Source organism: Prionailurus bengalensis, chromosome C2 (genome assembly GCF_016509475.1).
Source record: "Prionailurus bengalensis isolate Pbe53 chromosome C2, Fcat_Pben_1.1_paternal_pri, whole genome shotgun sequence".
Lineage (NCBI taxonomy): Eukaryota > Metazoa > Chordata > Mammalia > Carnivora > Felidae > Prionailurus > Prionailurus bengalensis.
The window spans coordinates 16,319,527-16,336,019 of NC_057350.1; the positions used below are offsets into that span (position 1 = coordinate 16,319,527).

At 41.5% G+C, this 16,493-nt stretch overlaps 1 pseudogene; it reads right to left on the reverse strand.

Annotated features, from left to right (window-relative positions):
• Positions 1-5,707: 5,707 nt before the first annotated feature.
• On the reverse strand, positions 5,708-5,806 carry LOC122492481 (annotated as a pseudogene).
• Between the last annotated feature and the right edge of the window lie 10,687 nt (positions 5,807-16,493).

Genomic DNA, 16,493 nt, shown 5'->3' on the forward strand with positions numbered 1-16,493 from the left:
TTTATTGTACAACAGGATTTATCAAAAATCTGGATCAGTTTGTTCAAATATAGATTTTTAGTGGTTTTGGTAACATGAATAATTCAGCTGCCCTTCAAATATTTGGAGAAAGCAAATCAGAAAATGGAAAAATCTATAAAAGTTCTAAGGAACAGGGCAGGGATATTCCCACCCCACCCTTACAGTCTCTTTCTGACAGTGGAAAGAAGGACCAAGTTTTAAATTCAGCTTAGCTCCATATAATGGATAATTCTGCCTATTTTCCCAGAAGATGGAATATTTCTTTCCACTTCTCTATTTTCAATTCACATATGCTGAGTCCAGAACCATTTTGATTCTCTGGGATTTTCTTTAAGAAACCCAGATATTCCAGCAATAATCTCCAAACCTCACAGGACCCTCTAAAAATAACCCGAGGAAAAGAATTGAGTGCAGGTGGTCCAGTACTTGATGGAAAGTGACGTGAAGAACAATGGCATTGTTAAATCAAAAAGAACTTACTTCCGTATACAACATTCACTGGAAGTATGTATAAATCCACAAGCAGATATTTCTGTTGTCTAGAGGAATTTTACCTCCCAAGTTTTCAGATTATGTAACATGAAAATTCATTTTATACCCGTAATGTGGTAGGAGTATTATGGCTCCAGAAGGTAACTTTCTTCTTTGTTTCTGGACACTCACTTTGAGGATTGAATCCCACTGTGGGTTGGTTGGTCGGTGATTCATTCATTCATTCATTCATTCCTTCCTTCATTCCTTCATTCATTTTTCCACACAGGATCATCCAAAGTAAGCTAATGTGGATTTCCATCATTACCCGTAGGTGGGAAGGTTTTAAAGCCATTCTTTGCAAACTGCAATAAATCCCATGTAGAGAAGTTATCCAGAAAGGATCTGCTCCAGCAGATGAGGACAGTGGGGCTCAGTGAGGTTCATTATTAGCTTGAGGAGTCACACAATCAGAAAGACAGAATGGGTTCCCTGATTTACAGGAAGTACAAGTCTTCCTGTTGTACAGGAAGTTCAACAAATCTTGAAGTACAACTCCAGATTTGTTCCCCTTCACCCTTAAACTTTGCCCTCCCCAGGCCATAGCAACCCCCCATATCTGAGCATTATTTTCAACTTGTCTTTCTCCACTCCCCTTCCACATTGAAATCACGTGACCTGTAGAGTCCATGCTCACATCCACAGCATATGGATAGACCTGTCCACCCCCATTACTACTACTGGAAAGCATGTGTGCAGCTTGCCTGATGCCCTGTTGCAAGTCATTTCCATCTGGGACATCTGCTTCCATTCTCTGTTCCTTCAGACCCTTTCTCCATAGAGCAGCCAGAGTGATCTTTTTAACAGGTGTAAAGCCTTCCAAAGCCTTCTCTCCCTACCTACTACAAAATCCCCATCCATGGCCCTGGCTTATGAAGCCCTCCACAGTGCAGCCCTTCCGGACTCTCAGACCTCTGCCCTGCTCCTTTTCCCTCCTCTTCCTCACTCCCGCAACAGGCCCTATTTGTGCTCTTGAAGCTTGTCGACATGCTTCCCTCCCTCGGGGTTTCTGCACCAGCTCTTATGTATTTTTGGAACTTTCTCTATCTCCATAGAACTTCAGTTCGATAGTTAAAAAAAATTTCTTTCCAGAAAATTTAGTATCATTTAGTATCTGTCACCCCTTTTCAGACCATCCAACATAAAACAGCTTCTTGGTTACTTCCTCTCTTAACCACCTTAGTTTGAATCTCAATATCTTATGTATTTTATAAGCTACACAGATCACACATATTTTTCTTTTGAAAATAAAAACAGCTCTCTTCTGTGTTCTCTTCTTACCAGGGGAAGTTCTCCTTCCTACCAGCTTGCACAATAGTGATCAAGGCCCTTGCCTGTCTATTCCCCTCTGCATTCTCAGCACCTAGTGATACTTGTGAAGGAATGCCAGGCAACGCCACATCTGAGTTTTCTTATTTCACAGCCTCATGCTTTCTTGTCATTGTCCAGCTTCCTGAAAGGACAGGGGTTCATCCAGTTGTGAGGAACGCTGACCTTGAAGGCAGATATACATGGGGCTTAAATCCCAGCCCAGCTATCACTTGCTGCGGAACTTCAGACAGGTTAATTTATTACAGCCTCAGTTTCCTTACCTGTAAAATAGGGCTAATGATAGTATCATGTGGTTGTCGAGACAAGAAATGTGTAAACATGGTATCAGTGATAAAATACACAGAACCCTGCCTGCCACATAGTGAGCCATGTAAGTGCCATCCCTTCTTACTATAGGATATGTCTGCATCATTTATATCCACGGTTTTGTTATATGTATAAAACATGACATTTTCATGCTTTTATTATTTATCATAGCTACATTACATATATAGTGTTAGCTATTTTTATTCTATTATTCGATAGAGCAGCAAATAAAATGTGTTATAAGATTAGTAAAATGCCATGGTCTAAATGCCAGTCGCTTCTTTCTTAGCTGGTTCTATTACAAGATTCAACCAGGCTCCTCCTCTGGTAGCCACCCTGCCTGCCTGCCTCTCTCTGCCCCTCCCCTGCTTGTGTTCTCTCTTTTTCTCTCTCTGTCAAAAATAAATAAACATTTATAAAATATCTCCCTGTAAAATGCAACTGTGTGGTTGAAGAGATTGAAAAGGTGATTGTCAAATAAGGGATTGTATGTAAAATACCCAGCACGGGCCCACCCTTCACAGGGATCATATTAAATGCATGCTCTTGTCCGTCTGCCCTTCCTTCCTTCCTTCCTTCCTTCCTCCCTTCCTTCCTTCCTTCTCTTTATCTTCCCCTCTCTCTCCCCCTCTCTCTCAAATAGCTTTTATTTATTTATTGTAGGAACACAGTATGAAATCTACCCTCTTAAGTTTTAAGTGTGCCATACAGTGTTGTTAGCTATAGGCAGGATGTTACAAAGCAGATGGCTAGAACTTACTCATCTTGTATAACTGAAACTTTATGTAACATTTTGCAGGAAGTAAACAGCCGTTCAGAACATGCTGTTATGACAAGCGTCCTGAAGGTGGCAGCAGAGGTCTAAGGTTTGGAAAATGTGGAGGGTTTTTGTGGACATGAAGACTTGAAGGGGAGGGAAGAGTTATCCCACGTCCTGTTTTGCATCTTAAATTCCCCTTTATTATTATTACTGCTGGGAAGGCATGTGTCAGGTTATTTCGGGAAGCTGCTCTAACGCAAATCGTGTCTGGGAAGTGGAAGCCCGCTGTTGTCATTAAAACCTGAGGCAAAATGAGAGCATTCGTGCATTAATAGGATGCAAGGAAGTGAAACTGATGGTGAAAGTGAGATAGAGGGTTTATAGCAGTAAGAGAAGGGCTGGGTTTGGGCAGGCACGTCCTTTGGCCCCAGGGCTCTGATCTGCGAGGAGAGGCACAGCCAGGGGAAGTAAGGGGAACCCCCTAAATGGGCTAGAGCGGAGTGCCCTCTTGTCCAGGTTTAAGGCTTGAACTCCCGGAACCACCTCATTCATAAGCTTTAAACACCATATAGAGTCTACAATGTCTGTGTGTACAGATTAGATTCTTTGTATCTAATAGAGATCAGGAGAGTAATAAAGTGGATGAAAAGAGGCCAGGAACATTGTCAAACATCCAGATAGTCACTCTCTGCAACTAAATATGAAATCTTCATATAAACCACCAGATGACACTATTGCACCATAAAATACTTCCACTGACTGGTTCCATCTTGTAAGCTAAGTGGAGCTGCTACAACCACAGGTGTTTCTCCTTTGCAGCAGTAATTGGAATTATACTTATATGGAGCACTTATTTGGACTTTTTCCGTAAATGAAAAATACAATTTTTTTGTTAGTAGTGGCTGCTTTAGGTACTTCAGTTATTGTTTTGGGAAGAAGAGAATCTAAAAGTTGTATTGTCTCTGACTCTGTGTATTTTATGATTCAAAATTATGAGTGAAAAAAAAACTAAGCAACATGTGAATTGAGATATAATATCCCCACTGTGAGAATATATCATAGTTGCTGCGAAACTGCAAGACGAAAACAACATAAAATTCTCCAGTTCATAATTCACTCTTTGAATTGCAGCCTATTGTTTTTCTCTAAAAGCATAAAAACAAAATAGTTGCAAAATATGGTTTATATTGTTTACATATTTTATAACCATTTATGTATAAAATAGGTCTTTGTAGGGGCGCCTGGGTGGCTCAGTCGGTTGCGTGTCCGACTTCGGCTCAGGTCATATCTCACGGCTCGTGAGTTCGAGCCCTGCTTCGGGCTCTGTGCTGACAGCTCAGAGCCTGGAGCCTGCTTCAGATTCTGTCTCCCTTTGTCTCTCTGCCCCTCCCCTGTTTGTGTTCTTTCTCTTTCTCTCTCTGTCAAAAATAAATAAATAAACATTTATAAAATAGCTCTCTGTAAAATGCAACTGTGTGGTTGAAGAGATTGAAAAGGTGATTGTCAAATAAGGGATTGTATGTAAAATACCTGGCACGCATCCCACCCTTCACAGGGATCATAAGAAATGCATGCTCTTGTCTTTTCTTAAGAAATGGGGTAAGTGCAGCCATCCTTCGTGGGAAAGTATCAGGCCGTTGCTTTACTGGAAGCATCACAGGGGGAGATGTCTGCTGTGACGCCCAGGGCATGAAAAGCATGGGTTCCACCCTTCAACAGACACTGCAGACCACAGTGCTCAGCAGTGAACCATTAACACCTTTTGAGAATAGCTGATCCATTTTTCCCCCTGTTTTGTTCCATTTGTATTAAATCTCTAGGGCAAATTTAAAAGGGCACCTCTGGGGGCAATTTTTGCTGGGATCTGCCTGGTGTATGGTTTCTTTGATAGCTTCAGAGCATTAGAACATTTGGTTGCTATGGTGACAATGCAGTTTCAAGACACTATTGGATAATCCAGAGGATAACAGGCAAAGATGAGTGGCCTTAAGAGTTGGGATCGTCCAGTCTTCAACGTAGATTCTGATATTCATGAATTGATGGGCTCCTAGTAGGCATAGATGGGGTGCATTCCTTAATTAAGCAAGATCTCTTGTTTGGGCCAATTAGACTCCAGTCATTCATGAAACTTTTCTTTCCCTTTCCTTCATCCCTTCCTTGGCTTCCTTTCCCTTTCCTTCCTTCCTTCCTTCCTTCCTTCCTTCCTTCTTTCCCTCCCTCCCTCCCTCCCTCCCTCTCTCTCTCTCTCTCTCCCTCCCTCCCTCCCCACCACCAGTTTTTCTTTCTTGGTATGCTAATGCCTTAATCTTTCTGTATTCCATTCATTTTGGTTTCAAACATTAGAAGCAAGTACTTTATTTGACTTATTTCCATTATGGGCCGAGTTTGCTCTCCTTGCTCCCTTCCTATGTTGTAGTCCTAACCCCCCAGTTCTCAGTATGAACTGTATTTAGAGATGGGTCTCTAAAGAAGTAATTGCAGATGAAAAAGGTGATTGGGGTGGGCCCCAATCTAATGACTGGTGTCCTTATAAGAAGAAATTAGGGCCCAGCCACATAGAGGGGGAAGACCCTGTGAGGACACAGTGAGAAGCCAAGAGAGTCCTTGAAAGCAATCAGCCCTGCATACCTTGATCTTAGATTTCTGAGCCTCTAGAGCTGTGAGATAATAATTCTCTGCTGTTGAAGCCACCCAGTCTGTGGTCCTTTGTTACAGCAGCCCCAGAAAACTAACACATCCATGTAGTTATTATTTTTCTTAAATATGGAACACTTCAAGAATTTGCACTTCCTCCTTGCACAGGGACCATGCTAAACTCTGCGTCATTCCAGTTTTAGTATATGCTGCCGAACCAGTGCTCCCGTTCGATTATTTAATCCCCAAATTTACCAGAGTTTTTTTTTTTTTTTTTAAATTGTCTGTTTTGGACTGGCTGTCACAGCGCACTCAGAAATTGTGTCCGCATTTGCGTGTGTGAGCAGACACTGAACTACCTACAGAATTTCTGAACAGTTTTATGGCACTTCTGACGGTACGACACATGAATTCATTCTCATCTATAGTATCGCTGCTGTTCATAAGCATGCTCAGGAATCAGAACAGTCTTAACAATGGTGGTGGTGTATGGGGGGGAAGAGAGGAACCCCACGACCAGAGATAAAATTTTGGTCTACAATGTCCTCTTCCTGTTTAACTGGCATAGCTATTCTTCCTCAGTATCACAGACACAGGTGATAGCGCTCATTAAAAACCCTGTATTTGGGTGAAAATAGCGAAATACTGCAGATGGCAGCATGATATCAAACATGATTATTTTAGAGCAAAACTACTGCCTCATTTAGAGCAAAACTACTGCTTTCCTTTTTTTGTTTTTTCTTTTTTCCCCTTTTTCTTTTTTCCTAGCGGGTAAGTTACTGGAACCTTTTAAAAAATGATTATTTATGGTGCAAACTTGGAAAAGCAATTATGCCTGTTTTTCAAGCTCTCTTCATGGCCTGGGTTTACCAAGTACCAATCAGCAACATCCCCTTGAAAGGCCTCTAGGCAAATACATTCTTATTCTAGCTACCCACTTGGAGAACCCCAACTTGGATTTGAACATATTTTGAAATTAAACTTCAGAGATGTTCCCAGCCTTCTTTCAAGTTCCTAAAGATAAGTTTACCAAATGTTAAAGTAATAGTTATTCTCAGAACTCACAGCAATGGAGTGATAAGACTGAGAACTGCCTTTTAGACTGTGGCTCACATGCTACTCTGTAATGGATGGAAGTGTTTGCCCCCATTCATTTTCTTTTTTTTTTTTAAATTTTTTTAACTTTTATTTATTTTTGAGACAGAGAGAGACAGAGCATGAATGGGGGAGGGTCAGAGAGAGAGGGAGACACAGAATCTGAAACAGGCTCTAGGCTCTGAGCGGTCAGCACAGAGGCTGACGCGGGGCTCAAACTCACGGACCTCGAGATCATGACCTGAGCCGAAGTCGGATGCTTAACCCACTGAGACACCCAGGTGCCCCACCCCCATTCATTTTCAAAATAGTTGCTTCAGGGAACTCCAATAAGGGTCATTGTCAGTAAAATCTAAAACTCTAAACCTGGGGCCAGCAAACTTTTTCTCTATAGGCCCAGATAGTAAATATTTTCAGCTTTTTGGGCCACATGGCCTCTATCATGCTCTGCTGCTGTATCCTGAAGCAGCCTCAGACAATACACATACCAATGGGCATAGCTGTGTTCCAATAAAACTTTATTTACAAAAGCAGGCAGGCAGATTTGGCTCTGGACCAGTGGTTGCCAACATCTGCTTTAAACCTGGGCCTGCTGTCTCTCTGAGGAAGACTTTGTATGGAGTGTTTAAATTCATCTGTACACTTTGCCTTCCCTCATTTTTTTTTCCTCTAAATGTTGCTATTTTCCGCACATATTTCAATTATGGCCTTATGTCATCTTTTTTGGAGGTAAAATGTTGGGTTGGGTGGAGTACGGAACTGACTGTTGAGCTTGATATTGTAGATCAGGCTAATCATGATGTTGACCTGGGCATATCTCATTTTTAATTTCTTTACATTTTTTTAATTTAAAATATTTTTTTAATGTTTACTTATTTTTGAGAGACAGAGAGACAGAGAGAGAGACAGAGAGAGGGAGATGCAGAATCCAAAGCAGGCTCCAGGCTCTGAGCTGTCAGCACAGAGCCTGATGTGGGGCTCGAACCCGTGAATCATGAGATCATGACCTGAACCAAAGTTGAATGTTTAACTGACAGAGCCACACAGGCACCCCTCATTTTTAAAATCTTATTTCTTCCCATGGAATCCATCTGGATTGGGTTCAGTCTTAGGGATAAGAGTTTGGGGTTGGGATTGTGCTCAGAACTGGCTCAGTAAGTATGAAGGTAAAGGAGAAAATGCTCTTTAGGTATCTTGGGGGTAAAGCATGTACCTATTAACCAAACAACCAGCTTAGGGAGTAAATCACATTAGTAATTGTATTAGAGATCACGTACATATACATTTATGCATTTATGGACAGAACCCTAGCTGTAATGATATGCATTAAACATATGCATTGAATTCTCAAGAAGTCAATATATTTATTAATATATTTAATCAACAATCAGGTCCCATGGGTGCTAATTCCACATACAGTCCACTTTGAGGTCATTTGCTAATGTCTGGTCTCTAGTGGAAGATGGCTTAGATGTAGATAATGGTGATGAATGTGAAAATCAACAAACATGAGCTCCTCAAAGCTAATCTTAGGCAGACCTGAGCTCTGAGAGACCCCAAACTGTTTTGCTTCTTGAAGAGATTCCCTTGAGGGAATTTACCTGCTAGGTTATTTCTCACCTATCCAGACTGGAGCAAATCCCAGAGGACTAAAGCAAATAATTTCCAGGAATTCACTCTGGTAAACTTCTTCTGAGGTGGGTAGAGATGGAGGGATGCTTTGGATAGCTCCTGACCTCACCTTAATTCTACCCTAAGCATCTGAGTGAAGCCTTTGAATATGAAACTGAGACTGGTTAAGGGTATCTCTTCTTTCACACAAAAGCCCCCAAACCACACTCTGTGCAGATGTACTTTGTATAGATTAGAATAAAATTCAATTTTATTAGAATAAAATTCAATAAAATTCAATTAGATCTATACTTTGTATAGATGAATAAACGCTATCATTTGTATGTGTAGTCTGATACCCATTGACTAAAACTAGGCAGAAATATGGCCAACCAGCCTTCAAATGTTGACCTGGGGTCATTGGAATTCCTGCTTTATGCCAGTTCTCACAGGGAAGGAAAGGCATTCCAGAGGCTTACCTGTACAATCAGGGACTTTGTCTATTTTCATCTTTCTTGACAGTTTGGAAATCTTATTGCGTTGTCTGGGTTGCAGAAATAGACAAAACTAAATAGAGAAATCTGCTTTGTGGGAACAGACTTGGAAAGTGTGGTTGCTAAGATAGTGATAGGCTTTATGTAGGGGGAATTTCCATTATAATTATACTCAAAGAACCAGAAAAGTGAATTCACATGAAAAACATACATTGGGTACTTGGGAAGTGTGCTTTCTGTAGACAGGTTGTATAAAGCCACATCGAGAGAATTCTCCAGAGGAAGACTTGAGAATTTGCTCAAGGGTTTGGGATGAAAAGTACTGCTAAGTTGTTTTAATTATTGGGTGAAATGTGATGGCAAGAGGGAAAAAAATATACAAAGTGGATTTATTTTCTCATGCTCCATGGATAATTTTTGGGAAACATTTTCCTTTTCCACCCTTATTTGACAAGCTTTGGATATGTATTTTCACTGCATACCTAAACATCTTTCTTAGGTTCTAGAACTGTGCTGCCCAATATGGTGGCCACTAGCCCCATGTTGCTATTATGCACTTAAAATGTGGCTACTGTGACCAAGGAGCTGAATTGTTAATTTTATTGAATTTCGGTTACTTTGAATGTAAGTACCCACGTGTTATGATTGGCCACTTTATTGGGACAGCACAGATCTGGAACATTTCCATCATCACAGAAAGTTCTATGTAGATAATGCCTTGTTCTACTGTGTGAGAGATCACATTTTTATCCACAGAGTTGTTTTTCATATTGAAGACTTGATTTTCTACGAGCTAACAAAGTGTAGAAAAGAAGGCTATGAAGAAGGTAACTTTGGTCCCATTTTATTCAGACAGTACTAACATTTTTTCAATATGCTTTCCTCCTGTTCTGAGTAATTCTATTTATTTTTATCTGTAACATTTTATATTTGTTTTTTCTTTTTAATGAAGTTAAATACGAATATAGTAATTTCAGGAAAGTCTTTTTTAATTAGCTGTGCTTGAAATATTTTCACCAATCCTCTATGTGATAGCTGAGTAACCAATCCCATATCCTCAGTGAAAAAGTCAAGAAAGAGAGGGAGTCATTTTCTTTATTTGTGCTAAATATGAAAATGCTGTGGTTTAGCAACAGAAAATTCAGAGGGAGGAAGCTTTTGAGGTCTTCAGAATGGAGTCAGAGATGGGCATGTTAACTTACCTTCCTGCTCTCTTGTAATTTCTCAAGAGGATATCTGTGAATATCTAATTTAGGCTTTTTTTCTGTTTTTGTTTTTGGTATTTTATTAAATACACATTAGCTTCAGGAAAAAGAAGGAAAAACCTTTATTTTTATTTTTTAATTTAAAATTAAAAAAAAAATTAGGGGCCCCTGGGTGACTTGGTTGAGCGTCTGACTCTTGGTTTTGGCTCAGGTTAGGATCTCACAGTTTCATGAGTTTGAACCCCAGTCAGGCTCTGTGCTGACAGTGTGGACTCTCTTTGGGATTCTCTCTTTCTCCCTCTCTCTCTGCCCCTCCCACACTCATGCTGTCTCTGTCTCTTTCAGAATACATAAATAAACTTTAAAATAAAATAAGCTAAAATTAACAAAATTAAAATGTATTCAGTGTACATCAGCTCTTTCCCCTTACACGCACACAAAAATCCAGAAAGTTTTTGATACACTTTTACATATTTGTTTTCCTATTTCAATAATGGATAAAAATTGAACAATAGTTTACACATTGATGTCTGGAGGATGTGTAAAAAACTTGAAATATGTTGACAGAAAAATTTCTCAGCAAGCACATTTGAGTGGACAGTACATTTCTTTGTTTCTCAAGGTCAGTTTTGCAGCCCAAGAGACTATGGACCTGGAAATTCATGAAGTATTGAAGGGACTTTAATTTTTAAGTCATGGTTTACAACCTTATGTTAGTATATTTCAGGATGTATGTAATGATCTCAAAACGGTTATATACCATCAAAATGGTGACCATAATTTTCTTATAATTCCACCAGGAAAAACAAATTGAAAGTGAAATGCATTAAAATTACTAGGGAGCAGGTTCCCTGAGGGAATTAATCCTGTTTTGTTCCTTAGGTAAATCCGAGTGCCCCCAAAGTGCCTCTGTTGTATTTGGTTTCTATAGATTGAATCCATTTAGTTTTATTTTTTATTAAAAAATGTTTTTAGTTTGTTTTTTGAGGGAGAGAGAGAGAGAGAAGGGGAGGGACAGAGAGAGAGGGAGAGCGAGAATCTCTACACTGTCAGTGTAGAGCCTGATGTGGGGCTTGAACTCACAAACCATGAGACCGTGACCTGAGCTTAAACCAAGAGTCAGATGCTTAGCCAACTGAGCCCCCCAGGCACCCCTAGAATGAATGCATTTAAATATGAGAGTCAGCTTGTCTATTATTATAGAGTAAGAAATGCTATAACCACAAGAACATTGGGGAGTGGGGCCACCTCTGCATGATTTTCGAGGCTGGAGACCCTACTGTCCAGAGAGGCACATGGTGATTCAGGATAACAGCCCTATGAGCCAGGCTTAGGCTCCTGCTCTTCCCATGTGATTGTTTCCTATATTGCAGACAGTTTGCTGAAAGGCAGATCCAGTGTTAGAGACCAGGCAGGGTTAACTGTCCCTCCTGGAATTTAAACTTTAAAGAGCTACCCCGTTTTCTGATTGATGTCAGGGAGAAGCAAGAAAGTCTAGGAGAGTCATTCCCCACGTCCACCTCAACACCCAGCTTCACATTCCCTCCCCTTTATCTTGTCTCATCTGTAGATTGTCAGAAAAATGCATCAGCAGCATTGCACCCTGCTCAAAAGATTGCCAACACCTTCTCCAAATAATAGTGATCAACATATTTAATAGACTTCAGCTGTCTTTTTGGGAGATCTGGCACCGGACTTAACTGAAAAAGAGAGTCAGATTTTTAAAAAGAGGCACTGCTTTATTGCTTAAATGTGGAAATAATAGAGACCACCAGCTGAGCTAATAGTTTTTCAAAAAAGAAAGTTAAACATGTCCGTTGCCGCTTCAATAGCATACACATAAATGGAAAGTGACAAAGGGGAGTAATATGTGAAAAGGGGCTCGAGTTTGTCCCCCAGACATTATTATTCAGAGCTCTCTACCAACAACAGTGATCTGCATCTCATCTGAAGAAGCTAAGAAACAATCTGCAAACCCTCCAACCATGTGCTATCTTCAAATAAATAAAAGCACAGTACAATTCACTTTTCAATGTTTCCTTCCCTCCCTCCAACCCTCTCTTGCCTGTATTTCTCCCTGAAAGTGATTCTTGACTTTGCACTTCCCTCTTGCCCTTGGATGCTGGCTGGACTCCAAGCAGCAATGGAAACTTGTGAGTTTGGCAGACCTGACTTGTGAAATTATGCAGTTTGGTACATTTAGTCTATTTAGCTGAGATGTGAGAGCAGTGACGTGATGCATTCAGGGAAAGGCATGATTCTTGACAGCTGTTGAGAGTCCTTAAAAGAAATGTATGTTCCCTATAAGCTTTCATTCTAAAGTTGGTACACATCTCCAAGGTGGCCCAGAAATCATACAGCAGCCCTTCTCTCTTTCTCCCCTTTTCTCTTTTCTTCCTTCCTTTCTTTCTTTTCTTCTTTCTTTCTTTCTTTCTTTCTTTCTTTCTTTCTTTCTTTCTTTCTTTCTTTCTTTCTCTTCCTTCCCTCTTTCTTTCTTTCAATTCTTTTTTCTTTCTTTTATCTTCTCTTCCTTCTCCCTTCTCCTCCTCTCCTCCTCCTCCTCCCCCTCCTCCTCCTCCTCCTCTTCCTTCTTCTTCTTCTTCTTCTTCTTCTTCTTCTTCTTCTTCTTTTTCTTCTTCCTCAATATTCTATGAGCTAATTAACCTCTGAAAAACCATTTGAACACAGGTAGGCCATTTCAATACTACCAAAAAAAAAAAAAAGAGGCTGATAGTTGAAATCTTGTTTTCTCTGACCCTGCCTCCAATGTCTCAAAAACTTTTAATAATAAATAGGTAAAACTCCACCGAGGACAGAAAATCTCCCCACCCCAACAGTTTTGTATTAGTTGAGTCTCTTGTCTCTTTCTGCATCTGAGTTTATAGGTAATCTCTTTTAAACTTCTCCAACTCCTCAGTTTTATATATAAAGGGAGGTGAGAGCTCCTAGGACTTACTACAAAGATAGGACTTAAAACTCGATGAATCTTGAAAAATCGGTAAGTGAAAGGGAACCTAAAGTGCCAGTTTTGACTTTCCCATCTGGCTGGTTGTAGCTTTTATTTCCTCTGCACCTGCCTCTCATCCTTTTCTTTGGGAACAAACACAGTCAGCAGGGTATCTAGAGAGGATATTAACATATTCAGGTTTCTGGTTTGGGAAAAGCAAGTCCCCTGTCTGCCTACCCCCCTCCTGAAGTGAGGTGTGGAAGCATCATGATGTTTTATTGCACCAATGAGAGAGCAGGAGGCAAAGATAGATTAGGTTTTGTGGAATGGAGAGGCCAGGAAATAAAGGTGGCTGGTTCTACTTCCATGGTCAGTGTACACCCGACATTTGCTGCCTGCCCATCCATGTTCTCATCCTTGGATGTAGACATGGGCTTGCCTTCCTGGCCACCTTGTTGCAGCAAGAGTTACTATGGGTGTTGCCACTGGACTTTGTAAGGAAGTCTCACGCATGCTGTCTGTGGCAGATTGCAAAAGGTGGTCTCAATCCTTCACCCCTCCTTGTGTCCACGCTTCTTTTCAGTGTGACTCTTCCATCAAAAGGTAGCATCTGTTTCCCCACTGTTTGCATGTGGGCTGATCTGCTATGGTCTTTAGAATGTGGTAGATGTGATGATGAACCAGTGGTTGATGGGCCTCTGTGGTAGGCAGAATTTCAAGATGACCCACAGTGACCCTCACCCTTGTGTGACCCACAGTGACCCTCCTTGCCTCGACTCAGTCAGAACCTGTGACTATGATGAGCTATCACTCTTATGATTACATTCTAGCAGAAGGGATTTTGCAGAAAATATAATTAACTTTACAAATCAGTTGACTTTAAGACAAAGGGAGTATCCAGGTGGGCCTGACCTAATCATATGAGCTGTTGAATCTGGGTCTAGAGGTCAGAGATCTCTGAGATCTCTGAGAAAGTCAGAGATCTGAAGCCTGAAAACTATTTGAAGTGCCCTTTCTGATTGGAGAGGGCCATATGATAAGGAGTGTGGGAGACCTCTGACTGCTGAGAGTGACTGACAGCCAGCAGGGAAACAAGGATCTCAGTCCTACAACCACAAAGAATTAAATTCTGCCAACACCAAGAAAGATTGGAAGCAGATTTGTTCCCCCTAGAAGCGTCCAGACAAGGACTTAACCCAGCTTGTTTTCTGCCATGTGATGCCCAGAACAGAAAAGCCAGTTATATTCTGATGAACTTCTTTTTTTTTTTAAGTTTATTTATTTATTTTGAGAGACAGAGAGTGCACAAGTGGGGAAAGGGCAGAGAGAGAGAGAGAGAGAGAGAGAGAGAGAGAGAGTCTCAAGCAGGCTCTGTTCCACGAGTGCAAAGCCTGAAATGGGGCTCAAACTCATGAACCATGAGATCATGATCTGAGCCAAAGTCAGACGTTTATCATACTGAGCCACCCAGGTGCACCTGAACTTCTGATTTATAGAACTGTGAGCTAATAAATGGTTGTTGTGTTAAGTTCATGGTAACTGTTACACAATAGTAGACAACTAAGACAGTCTCAAAAGACCTGTGCATTGCTGTCCTCTCCTGGAACCTTGCCAAGGACAATGAGACCATGTTCAGACTGTCCTGCAGTGAATGAAGCACCTCAGCTGACAGCTGGCTCGCTTCTAGAAGCAGAGCCACGTAACCACCCCCTCCCCCACCCCATATGCCTGAGGGAGCTCAGCTCACGGTAGAACCACCCAGCTTATCCTAGATCGGTAACCTGCAGAATCATGAGTGCTGTGGTCTGAATGTTTGTGTTTCCCTCAGGTTCACAGGGTGAATCCTAACCCCCGTGTAATTAGGGCCTAAGGGCAGAACCCTCATGAATGGTATTGGTGGTCATATAAAAGAAGCTCCAAAGAGATGCCTTTCCTCTTCTGCCCTCTGAGGTGACAACAAAAAGGTGGCCATCTATGAACCATGAAGCAGGCTCTCACCAGGCACCAGATCTTCCGGCACCATGATCTTGGGCTTCCCAGCATCTAAAACTGAGAAATAAATGATTGTTACTTATATGCCCCCCCACCCCATTCTCTGGAATTTTGTTATGGCAGTCTGAACAGACTGAGACAGTGAGCTTTAAAAAGACTGTTGCTTGGTCCGTTACGTTTTGGGGTAGTGTGCTACACAGCAGAATCTATGTCTTTGCTCGATGCTGATGTGTACATTATCACCTTTAGGGGGATAGGCTGGTTGTGTCGTCCGGTGACAGGGCCTTACTTTGGTGAGGTATTCAGGTGGAGCCCTGCCTCAGAGCTGATGAAACCGTGGCATGGTTTTGAACAGGATCATCGTACAGGCTGGGTCAAAATTGCTCATTGCCTCTCCACTTCATGCTAGAAACATAATCAATGTATCAGCATTCGTTGTGACCAGGAGTTCAGGGTACACGATTTTAACAACTCAGCTTTTCCCAGTCGTAGACAGGATTGTAAATTGTAAATATGTAAAACATGAAAGTCGTTTTGCCAGATTTTTGATTACGGCCGAAAGCAGACAGGCTGTGGCAGACAAAAACATGAAGATGAACACCTTGCGGTGGTGGGCTCATGTCAGACTTTAAAGTCGTACAGACAAAGGGGCGCCTGTGTGGCTCAGTTGGTTAAGTGTCTGACTTCAGCTCAGGCCATGATCTCACGGTTCCTGAGTTCGAGCCCCATGTCGGGCTCACTTCTGTCAGCCTGTCGGCAGAGAGCCCACTTCAGATCCTCTGTCCTCCTCTCTCTCTGCTCCTCCCCCACTTGTGCTCTCTCTCTCTCAAAAAATAAACAAAAACATTACAAATAAGTTGTAAAGACATTTATAAATAAAGGCAGTGTGCCTCCGTATGAGGGTCTGAACTGACCTTAGTAAATTCAGGGATGCTGTTTTGCATACTTGGGTCTCTTCTTCAGTGGCCACAGCCTGTTTTATGTTTCTTAGATAGACAGGTAGTTCTGTGAAACAAAGATGTGGGAAGCTTCATTTTATTTTGACTCCTGGTATGGATATTAGGGATCCCAGATTTAGAACTTTCAATTTCTATAGCGTTTCAGTAACAGGAAGACTGTTGTGGCATCCAGTGTTACCATCTCCATCAAGGAGCTCTGATGATGGCCTACCTCCATCCCCAAGGGCCATGGCAAGGGAAGGGAAGAATAAGCAGTGAATTGCAAAAAACAACACGCAGGTTCTGAAAACGTCAGACAGGGAAGAGCTATCTGTGTGAGAGAACTGGCAGTAGGAAGCTGAATTCAGCATTAGTGACCCGGAGAGAAAAAGAGAACCAAGTGTAGGGTATGAGGATGGGTTGAGGGGGTGGATATGAGTATTCAAGTCAACTGTTGAGAGGCCCACAGGTGCATCATTGGTTTCTCTGATATGGTGACCTGTAAGTCTGTCACAGCAGAAGCTAACTCCTGGAGGCTTAATGTGTACCACAGGATACTCAGCTGGAAATTGTTGTGGTTGCTGACATGGGAAAGAGAGTCCGTGCTGCCTGAGAGAAATTCTGCTC